Source organism: Castor canadensis, chromosome 8 (assembly GCF_047511655.1).
Source record: "Castor canadensis chromosome 8, mCasCan1.hap1v2, whole genome shotgun sequence".
In the NCBI taxonomy this organism is placed as follows: Eukaryota; Metazoa; Chordata; class Mammalia; order Rodentia; family Castoridae; genus Castor; species Castor canadensis.
In genome coordinates, this window is record NC_133393.1 from 155,295,855 (window position 1) to 155,307,274 (window position 11,420).

The 11,420-nt window shown below is 53.1% G+C and overlaps 1 protein-coding gene across 2 annotated transcripts in view; it reads right to left on the bottom strand.

Moving 5' to 3' along the window:
• The window catches only part of Celsr1 (cadherin EGF LAG seven-pass G-type receptor 1), a 143,168-nt gene that overhangs the window by 127,585 nt on the left and 4,163 nt on the right, over window positions 1–11,420 (bottom strand). The gene's annotated exons all lie outside the window — the stretch shown is intronic.

Below are 11,420 nucleotides of genomic sequence, written 5' to 3' on the forward strand. Positions count from 1 at the left end.
CTGGCACCTCCCCAGGGTCACGAGCTCACGGAGCACGCTAGCAGGCGAGCACCGAGCTCCACTTGGGTGCCGAGTCCCAGGAAGAAAATGTCCTTCAACAGGTTGCTGGGGAGGCTGGTGGAGGAGGCCAACTGAGGCTGTGGGAGCCACAAGACCTCCATGGAACACCTGAGAAGCAGTGAGGACATACCTTGAGCCCAGAGTTCCATTCTGCAACACGGCACTTATCTCACAGGCAAGTGGGGCCCAGGTGACCCAGACAAGGTCCAGGTCCAGGGTCTTGAGGTGACAAGACCCTGCACCTGGACTGGGCCAGGCCTCCACAGCAGGTGCTATCAGACATGGGCCTGGAGCAGTAGGGGACAGAATTCTAGCCAGAAGCTTAAAGGGGAAGGTGCATAAAGGCCTCGGGCCCAGGAATGCCCAAGCAGGACACAGGGACAAGGACAGGGTAGCACTGCCCTGAGGCAGAATCAACAGGGAGATGAAGCAGCACTTCAACAGACACATTTGATGGGTGGAGAGCAGGCTTTAAGTACAGCAGGCAGGGCGGAGGCTCAGGAAATCCTGGGCAAACCCAGCTCCCTGTCACTGCCACTGTCACCTACCCTGACAGTCCCTCTGCATGATACCTGTCACATGGCTGTCCCAGATTCCACCTGAGCGCTCATTTGTCATGACCCTTGTATGCGGTGACCTCCATGGGTGACCCACACTCAGGATAAGATTGGGACCGAGGCTCTCCCCCTGATGCTGGGCTGACTCCTCTGTCGGTGCCCCAGTGGTACAGACCAGCCCATCTACCAACTCCCAGCTCCTAAGCTCACCTGCAGCTGACCCCACTCTTCTGCCCACCTACAGAATCCTACTTAGCTTGTGCCACAGCTGGGTAAGTCACGAGACACCTTTTTATTTATTTACTTTTTTAAGTAGGTTGTAAGGGAAAGAAAGACCAAGAAGGCTGGGCATGCGGTGGTGTGAAGAAGAACCCAACGCATCATAGCGTCTGGCCAAGACAGTTTTCACTCATGGATCGCTGCACAGAGGGACAAAGATGACCTCTCTGGTTTCACTGCCTCCATTCCCCTGGCTACAGAGAACGGACCTACAGAAGCCAAGTCTAGCCCTGGAAATGTCTGGCCAGTTTTCACTTCGTTGATTCTCTTCTGGCTCAGAAAAGGCCAGACCCATGAGCGACAGAAAAACCAGGAGGAAAAAGAAAATTCCTGCTGAAAACACAATGGATTTCACAGGCCGAACCAGGGACCCCAGACCCTGTCCTGATCCTAAAGCCACCAGCTTCCTGCCTAGGGGGCCAACTGGCCTGATCTTCTCGGAAGCCACCACCACCCAGCACTGGCGTTCCCTTTGGCACTAGATGGTATCGGGAGGCAGAACCAGAGACGCTGCAGTACCCAGCCCAGCTCCAGTCCTGCCTTTTCAGGCTTGTGTTCAACCGAGGCGACCATGCAAGCCTGTCATAACTCATGGGCTGCACTTCCTGTGCTGTCCACAGGCAGCACCCCTGACCTCTGCAGGCCACGTGCCACATGGACAGGAAGCCTCTCAGAACAATGAACCTTCATATTTTCCATTCTCTCTTCTTTGAAGAAGTGGGGTACTTCCAGTGACGCGTTAGAATTTTCCACACTTAGGAGAGAGGGCTGAATTGGAGAAGCGACCCCCCAGGCTGTGTCACATGGCTTCAGGACATAGGACGGGAATGCTATCATCCAAACCAGGCTGATGCACCATGCACATGCCCCGTTTGCCACCCACTCCACCCTGTCCCCCCTCCCCCGTGGAGGATGTCCACCTGCACAGCACTTCCCCGTGGTATCAGAGCCTCTGTCATTTCACAGTTGACGAGGAAGCCCATGGGGACATAATCAACAAGGGGCTTCATCTATGTGGCACTTGATCTAACCAGAGGACAAAGGAGCAGGGGCCCCAAGTGTCACATGGTGTTATAACCGGGTTTCAGACGCCAGTGAGTTCAGGACACACCCCCTTTCTCTATCCCAGGAAGTCCCTATGGGTCTTCACCCAGCAGAGACATTGCCCAACTGGATCAAAATGTCAGAGCTGACACATGCACGCTCCCCAGGGCTGGGAAGCCAAGACTCGTCCCCAGGAGAGGGAGTGGGGACAGCCATGGGCTGCACGGAGCAAAGGGCCATGATGTAGCATCTGCCAGCTGGGGCTGCAGCAATCTCTCCCTTGGGCCGCCATGCTCAGTTCCTCTCCTGAGGGGCAGCAGCAGGTGGAAGCACTGGGCATTGGGCCTGAATGCCCGGCTTGTCTTTCTTCCTGCCCTGGAAGGTGCTTGGGACACCCAGGGACCCAGAATGCCTGGTCACAGACCCTGCAGGAGATCCAAGAAGCCCTGGACCAACTCAGGTGCCTCTACAGGAGGCCCCGTCCTTTCTTCCAGGGCTTTAAACCTGGGTCATGCTCATCTGTAAGGTTTCATATCCCACTAATTAGCCAAAGGGATTTTACCATGTGCCAGGCACAGAACGCATACAGAAGGATCCATCCTTCCTGCTGTTTATGGGGCTGAGATTTTGGGAAAATGCAGGGAGTGAAGACAGACCTGAGGCTGGCAGGAGGCCTTAGATGAGGGCAGGGCCCACGCCAGAACAAAGGTTGCTGGGCAGCGGCTCAGGCCCTGGTAAAAACCACACCTGAAGCCACACAGCAGAGACCTGAGCCCATGCTGCCGCCATGAGGGCTGGAAGAGCTTCATTCTGGGTTTCTTTTCTTTCTTTTTTTTTTTCCTTTTTTTTCAATGTAGCACAGGCTGGTCTCAAACTTGTGATCCTCCTGCCTCACTCTCTTCACCTGGTTGATTACCAGTGTGCAACACCACAGCTGGCCATTCCAACTTTCCCCTTTGTTTGTTTATTTTATTGGTATAAAATATACATAGTGGGGGCCCGGCACTGGTGGCTGACACCTGTCATCCTAGCTACCTGGGAAGCTGAGATCCAGAGGCTCATAGTTCCAGGCCAGCTGGGCAAAAAAAGTTTGCAAGACCCCATCTCAATGGAAAAAGGCTGGGTGTGGTAGTGTGCACCTGTCATTTCAGTGACAGAAGCCTAAAGCAGGAGGATCACAGCCCAGGCTAGCCTGGGAAGAAAGTGAGACACTAGCTCCAAAATAACCTGAGCAAAAGGGGCTGAAGGAGTGGCTGAAGCAGTAGAGAACCAGCCTAGCAAGTATGAAGCCCTGAGTTCAAACCCCAGTACTACCAAAAACCAAAAGGATATATACATAACACAGAACTCACCACTTTCCCCACTTTTACACATGCATTCAGAGGCAGTAAGCACAGTCACACTGTTGTGCAACCATCATCTCATCTCTCCAGAACTTTCTCATCTTCTAAACTAAGACTCTTCCCTTTAAATACCAATGCTTCAGTCCCTGGCGCTCACCCTTCTGCCTGTCTCTCTGACTCTCACTATGCCATATAATCACATACACAGGCTCATGGTTCTTCTCTTTTCATGACTGGCTACTGTGCTCATCCTAACGTCCTCAAGGTTCACAAGTGCTGTTGCAGCAGGTGTCATATCCTCTTCCTTTTTAAGGCTGCATAATATTCCGTTGTGTGAATGCACCACACCTTCTTGATCTGTGCCTAGGGACACTGTGTTGCATCTACCTTTCACCTTTTTGCTGCTATAAGCATGGTGTACAAACATCTCTTGAAGGCCCTGCTTTCAATTCTTTGGGGCATATTCCCAGAAGTGGGGTTGCTAGATTACATAGTAATTCAACTTGTCATTTCTCCACATCCTCACCAACACTTACAATTTTCTGATTTTTTTTAATCATAGCCCTCCTAATGGATGTGAAGTGGTACATCATAGTTTTGATTTGTGTTTTCTTAATGAGGAGTGTCCTTTTGGGCTCTCCCTCCCTCTCCCTCTCTCTCTCTCTCTCTCTCTCTCTCTCTCTCTCTCTCTCTCTCCCCCCCCCCCCCATTTCTCCCTCCCTCCCTCCCTCTCTGTGCTGAGAATGGAATCCAAGATCTTGGGCAAGCCAGGCAAAAGCTCTACCCCTGAGCTACCCCCTCAGTCCTTGGCTTTGTACTTTCGGGAAATGTCTACTCAAGGACCTTCACCCATCTGTTTTCTTATTCAGTTGTAGGAGCTTTTTTTTTTTTTGTGGTACTGGGGTTTGAACTCAGGACTCATTAGGCAGGTGCTCTTACCACTTGAGCCATTCCACAAGCCATTTTTTGTGACGGATTTTTCAAGATAGGGTCTCATGCACTATTTGCCTGGGCTGGCTTTGAACCATGATCCTCCTGATCTCTGCCTCCTGAGTAGCTGGGATTACAGGCATGAGCACCAGTGCCTGGCTGAGTTGTAGGAGCTCATTAGATACTCTTAATACTAATCCCTTACCAGATACGCGATTCACAGGCTTTCACAACAGTTCTCAAACATGGTAACTTCTCAACACCTGCAGTGCACAAGGCTCAGAGGAAGTCTCCCCAGTCACAGTCAGCCTGGTGTCTGGACATAACCTAGAGCAAGGCAGGAGTCAGGGAGGGTGTCCTGGGAGACAACCCGTTGTTCCTCATGAGGCCCAGAGGGGCAGTGAAGAGGGCGCAGCCTGGGCCTCACCTATGAGGAAACAGCAAGCTTCCCCGACAGCAGAGATGCTCCTGGTGAGCCTGGCACCCTGTGTCTGTCCATCAGCACATGCCCAGCCACTCGAGGAGCGGGTGTCTGTGATACTGAGCTGCCCGGCCACTGAACAACTCCACTGGAGAACAATCGGCTCACTGATCAGCGGTCACTGCCCTGCCCCAGTTCTTATCTCCAAATGCTAACACAGTGTGAGCTTATTTGAGTTAGCAGCTATTGGTTTACCTTAACCAAGCATCGTTTAGATTAGATACGAAAGAAATCCTCAAACTATAAAAAAGAATTCAGAACTGGAAGTGAAAACAGCTATTTAAGGATGAAAAACCATGACAGATGGAGAGGCGGACAGAGGGAGGAGAGAGGGCTCCCAGGGCTCAGAGAGTCTAGGCTGCTGGGGCTGGAAGGCCTCAGAGGGTGGGTCCCTGCTGCTCAGTGTGGGTTCCCCGTGTGCTGCCTTCCTGCCTCTCCAGAAGGAGCCTCACTGACCTCTGAATGCTGCCCCACCTAGGGGAACTCACCTCCCTGTACCGGGTACCCAGCAGCCTGGCCCTCCACAGCTGCCTACAACAGCTCCACAGGGGACCCCCACATGGATTCAGAGGCAGCTCCCCAGGTGTTCCCTCTCTAGTGTGAGCCCCTCCCCTCCACCTGCAGCTGCGGGACTCTTAGCCCTCCTGCTTCCAGTGATGTAGCCATTCACACTCAGCTCCCACCCTCGACATCCTCAATCCTGTGACCTGAAGCCCCTTCAGAGCCTAGACACTGGGGAGCAGTGCGGACCAAAGAGGACTGTAGGTACCATAGTTGGAACATTCAGACCCCAGTTCTGGCCCTTGCCCTGTCTGCCTTGGCAAGCCTTCTAGCCTCCGTTTCCTACCTGTAAAATGGGGACTCTATGAGATGACACAGGCAGACCCCAAGTGATTTTGGGTGGCCCACACCTGGGCAGACAGTAACAGTGCTCTTGTCATTGGGCCACCACTCTGCACACTGCCAGGCTCTCAGGCCAGCCATCCCTCAACCCCCAAGGGAGATGCCCTCCCCAGGGGTCATGGGGATTCCCTTGTTGCCTCCTGGGTAACCAAAAGCCACTGCGCCATGTCCCAGTAGTAGGGGTCAGTACATTAAAACACCCCAACAGAAAACTCTGTGGCTCTCCAGAAGCCAGGACTGAAAAACATTCAGGAACAAAGAGCCAAGCTCCATCTCCTCTCTGACGCCTGCTGTGTGCATGGACGACTTGTGGCTGCTGGTTGTCTCGGGTCTGTCTCCTTGTAGGGAAAAAGATGTTCTATCACCTTAACAGAAACGCGACAGGAGACCAGGACTCACCTGCTTGCCCCAAGTCCACCTTCGCTCGCAGCATCCCAGGGGAACACAGCTGCAAAGCTCCCCCAACCTCCCCTGCAATGACAATGCCACCTGTCCCAACAGGTCCCTCTGTGACTTGCCTCCCGTTGTCACGCATAGCTGCCATGTTGACAGCTGCTGGTCAGCCCCAGGAGCTAAGGGCCAGCAGCACTTCCCTTGTACAGAGGAGCCTGTGATACATGGGATGCTTTCAAGTCCCCTAAAGGTCCCCTACTCTCTGTGTCCCCTGGCACGCTCCTTCTTACCACAAGAAGGGGCTAAAACAGCACATTGGGCGGGGGGGCTGGAGGAAAAGTGCATCCTATATAAACTGCTGTCAAGGTAGTCAATCCCCCAGCCCTTGTGTGTGTGCGTGTGTGTGTGTGTGTGTGTGTGTGTGTGTGCATGTGCATATGTGTGTAAAAGAAGCCCTGGCCTCTATCCAGGAAGTCAAGAGATCAAACACTAAGGTGACTACATTGATGAGGTGCTGGTATGTGATTTTTCCCAGCTTTGGAATGTCACACCCTGGCGGGTAAACCAATTACCATGGCGTCCATCCACAAGTTCCTACCTGAAGCAAAAGGTGAGAATTCAACCATGGAGTTTGCCTAAAAAATGCCCATCCCTTTTCCCCAAAGCCAAGTCCCACAGCATGGCAGGCACAGTCTGAAGGTGGCTCTTGGGGTGTCCTTGTCACCAATCCCCCAAATGCAGGCAGTGGCTCCATGGCCCCAGCAAGAGCCCTCTACCCTTGATCCTGTCTGACTCATTCCAGAAACAATCTGCAAACATTTCCTGAGCAGCTCCGGTGAGCCAGGCCCCAGGCCCACAGGGGAAGAAGAGAGAGCCGACATCCTCTACGACATCCTCTACCATACAAGACAAGTCCCCCAGACTCTTACCGCCCAGGAGCCTGAGCTTCCACAGCTCCTCAGGTGACCCTGGTACCCCCTCCAAAATGAATGGCTGGAAAGCAGCAGAAAGGCCAAGGAGCACTGAACTTGAAAAGCAGGTAGTACACCCTCTCCCCTTATTCAGGAATTTAATTCTGGGCGTCTATATGAACCTGTGTTCAGGTTATAGGACAACAAGAAAAAACTTAGAAAACTATTTCCCCCAAGGCTGAGAGAATCATGCCAAACTTATGAGTATTTTCCATACACTGTGCCCCACAAGATAAAATCTACCTGTTTAAATCCCAGAGCTGGCAGGGACAGAGGCCCATGGCACCGGGCCACACGCCACACCCCAGGCACGGATGCTGCTGCCAGGGGCCCCCACCATCCACTCATCCAGTTCCCCAACAGGTTTCTGAAACAGACAAGCGGGAACATCAGCCCAAACCCAGTAGTCTCCTCACCAGGCCCTCAATGGAGTTCTGGCATCACTGAGAATATGGTCATTTTCCAGGCGTGATTCCAGCATGCCCCTCCTGCCAAGGGCCTTGAGGTTTCTTCCCCGAGTCCTACCTGCCTGCCACTTTACCTGGTGCTGAGATGGGCACCCTGTCCCTGGGGCATCCAGGTTCACCTGTGGCCCCATCCAGCCTCCCAGGCCCCTCCTCCCTCAGTCAGTCCTCCATCCCCCACCAGTCACTCACAGCTGGCAGCCCCACTGACACATAACTAGCTACAGCCAACCGCTAAAAGACCCCAAAATGACCCCCACCCAACTCCCACACCCCTGGACGGGGCCGATACCCACGCCCAGGAATTCCTGCACAGACAGGAGAGATGCAGCACAGCAGGCTGCTTATGCACGTTGATCGGTCAACCTGTCTCCAGCCCTCACCATGGCCTCAAGTCACCACAGACTTCCTTTGAGCCTTGGCCACTTACACTCAGCAACCATGTCACCCATTCCTCAGAAAAGCCCCAAGCTCCCTCCACCCCAGCTCTCACAGAGGCACAAGAGACCTGCCCTTGGCTAACCCAAGTCACATCTCTGACATCAGGCTCCCAGTCGGACAGGACCCTCAACCCCTCTGGCTCCTCCTGGTGTGTGCTCATTCCTGCTCCAGCTCACACAGGCCTCCACCAGCCGACAGCCCACTCGAGCCGCAGTTCCTCAGGGATCCGCCCTAACTGCCCACATCTTCTGGGCCAGTCCCTGCTGCTACCACAGGCTGGTGTCCTGTACGTGCAGCTCTCGGTTTGCCCATCTCCGAGATGGGAGTGACGACAGCACCAGCCACATCATAAGGTGGCAGTGGAGAACTGAATGTGCCTGGACAGGTAGAGCCTGCGGAAGAGTTCAGCACGGTGGCTGCAGTCCACCCCCTCATCACCGGCACATCTGACGTCCTAGCCTGCCTGGCAAATTGCTTCTCGGCCCACCCATGCTCCACGGCCACCACCAGGGGCCAAGCCCTACCTCCTGCACTTCCCTCTACTCTCACACCTCACTGCCCACAGAGACCTGCCCAGCAACCTGGGTCCTGGCCCTTGCCCTAAACCTCCCATGACAGCGCCTACAGAGCCCTCCATGGACAGCCCTCTGATCTGGGGGATCCCCCCCCGCACCTGGTCTTCCTGCCTATGGGCTCTCACTCCACATGCCCACACTGGTAACTAGGGTCCCACCCCCACCCTCCCTTGAACTCAGAGCCTGTTTATGCAACCGTCTACTGTACCACCTCTAGGATCTCTGGGGCCATCCTGGCTCACCAGGGCCTCGCACACAGCAGGCGCTCAATAAATGAATACACATTCCTCTGTTTCTGAAAGTACAAGCAATGGCTACTCTCCACAGTTACCAGAGCCCTGAAATGGTTAACTACTTGCCAAAAATGTAGCTAACTCTTCCTGGATGGCTTATATCACTCAGAGAATCCAGCTCAACCGCCCCAGTGTTTCAGGCTCGCCAGACCCTGGGCCAGCTGTGAGCTTCAGGTGAATGCAGCATAGAGCGGCCAGACGATGGCCGGTACCGTGACTAGCTCCTCGTTTCCTTGTTTGTAATCTTCCATTTAAAAGTCACTGCGATATCCTGTATTTAACTAGGCACATACTTTTTAAAATTCTATCAACCCCCATTCGCTACCCCCAAAGTAAATGACAAAAGGTTACTCAATCGTACTATTTCGCTGACACATATGAATGACTCACCAACCAGTCATTTTTGCCACAAATGCTACTTTTCCCACCTCCGTTGGTCTGTAACTCACAGAACCAGGGAGGCAGCGGCCGTGCTTCCCAACCCGCACCTAGACGCTGAACATCCACACATGCACGCACACTTTCCAGGTGGATTAACCGTGTCAAAGTTGCCAAAAGATCCACATCTATAGTATTCTACACTTGAATTTCCCGTTGGGTGATTAACCACACAGCTTTGAAAAATGCAAACACAGCTTTCGAAAAGTTCCTAAGAGAAAATCCTCAGAGAATTGAAAATCTCATTCAAATAACCCCCAAATACATTTAAAACCAGCAGCTATTTGAATATCACCATATTCAGACTTCAGAAATTCTTCAAAAGTGTTTTGTTTTAGGGAGTGCTTCATAAAACCATCAGTGCTACCTACAACAGTCAAGATGACGGTTGGGGACTCCAGGCGAGGCTGCAGAACCCTTCCAGAACCCCTCTGCACACACGTGCACACGCACACACACCTCCTCCCGGGCACACTCAGGACCAGCCCCTCAGTGCTCCCTCCACCGCCAGGCTGAAGGCGTGGAAAGGCTCCCACAAAACCTAATCACTGGGGCCCTTTCCCTTTCCTGCAGCACCTCCAGGGCAGCAATAACCATCAAAGGCTTTAGGCACAGCTATAAATCCTGCCAAGCCAATTACACTCCATTGAAAACAGTACTGAGGCTGAATCAACAGGTTTCCCACATTGTTCTTTTTTTTGTTTTTGACACAGGGTCTCCCAGGCTGGCCTCAGACGCCTACCTCCTGCCTCCACCTTCTGAGTGCTGGGATCAGAAGCATGGCAGCCACGCCAGCTCCATATATCCCTTACTAAAACCTAAACCTGCCTCCAGGTAACTCAAGGCCCATCTTTGGGTCTGGTTGTGTTTCTGCCCAGCGCCTACAGCTTGGACCTGTGAGTCTACAGTGAGTCGTCTTTGGAGAAGTCACTAGTAAAGACTTGAACTGTCAGAGAGTTGCACCCTCCCAGCCTGAGTAGCTCACACAGGCCTTTGATCCGGCACTGGAAAGATTCAGTTCAGCAACTAATTCCTTAAAATTTTAAGTGAGAGAAGAGAGTGTGAAAGGCGGGGAGAGGATCATTTCATTCCCCTCACAGCGCCCCTGCTCACTGCTGTGCAGCCCTGAGAGAGCTACTTAACACCTCTGAGCCTCACTCACTTCCTTCATCTGGAAACCTCTAGTTGCTTTAGAAAGTTGCTTGTAGTCAGAGACCCCAGCCATAGGCAGTCTTACCATATGGGGGGCTGATGCAGGACGTCCAGAGTTACAAAGCGTGTGTCAGCAAAGTATCCACCACCGCTAAGCAGCATGGAGGTCCCCCACCCCCAACCCGCCCACAGCGCAGTCCAAGAGAAATAGCCCTCAGTGACCTGCTATCTGCTCACAGAGCCCACACTGTAGACTCTGCAGATGCTCCCATCCCTAGTGTGGACTTTATCCCACCAATGCAGTCACCCCCAAAATCTAAACCCTACTATTTTGCCAATTTATTTCCAGACAGGCCAAAAGTTCTGCTCTGCTTTTCTAGCAGATAAGGAGGTATGGCGGAAAATATTCCTAGGAGTCCTCATAACAATTTGTCCCTAGGAGCCTTTTCCATGTTCTCTATACACTTTCACAATTTCACACAACCTAAAACATTCACCAACAAGTGGAATGCAGCCAGAGCCCATGCCTCTGCCCGGCCTCATAGCAGAAGCCCAAGCCCCAGACCCTGCAAGGAGACCTGGAAGGAAAATGGCTCCCCAGCCCTCAGTGTGTAAAATTCACAGCTGAGCAAACAAGACCAGTGGGAAAACTGGCTGCCAATCTCAGCAACATTGTATCCTAATAACTTACTGTTTAAACAACTCATCTGCAGCTCTGGACTGAAGATGCCCACAGACTGAACCCTTCTGGACAGTTTTTTGGTCACCTGCCTGCACCAGTCCCATGACACTCCGGGATGGACATGCAGACAGGACCCCTCTTCAGAGTCACCGGGGCTTCCTTCCTTGTCCCCCACCCCCCTACCCCATCCTGTCTCCTCTGTGTCTACCACTTTCCCCCACCCTCTACTGTTCTCTGCGCCCCCACCCCCACCCCCGCACTGCAGGTCCTGGCATGCAGTGATGCACAGGGCCCACTCTTTGCTGCCAAGCCTTTGGTGGCAGAGCGAACACTTCCTCTCCCTTCTGCTCTCCCACCCCAGCCCAGAGCAGGCACACTGATTTCTCACACTGGCTCCACCACTAAGCTGGGCGG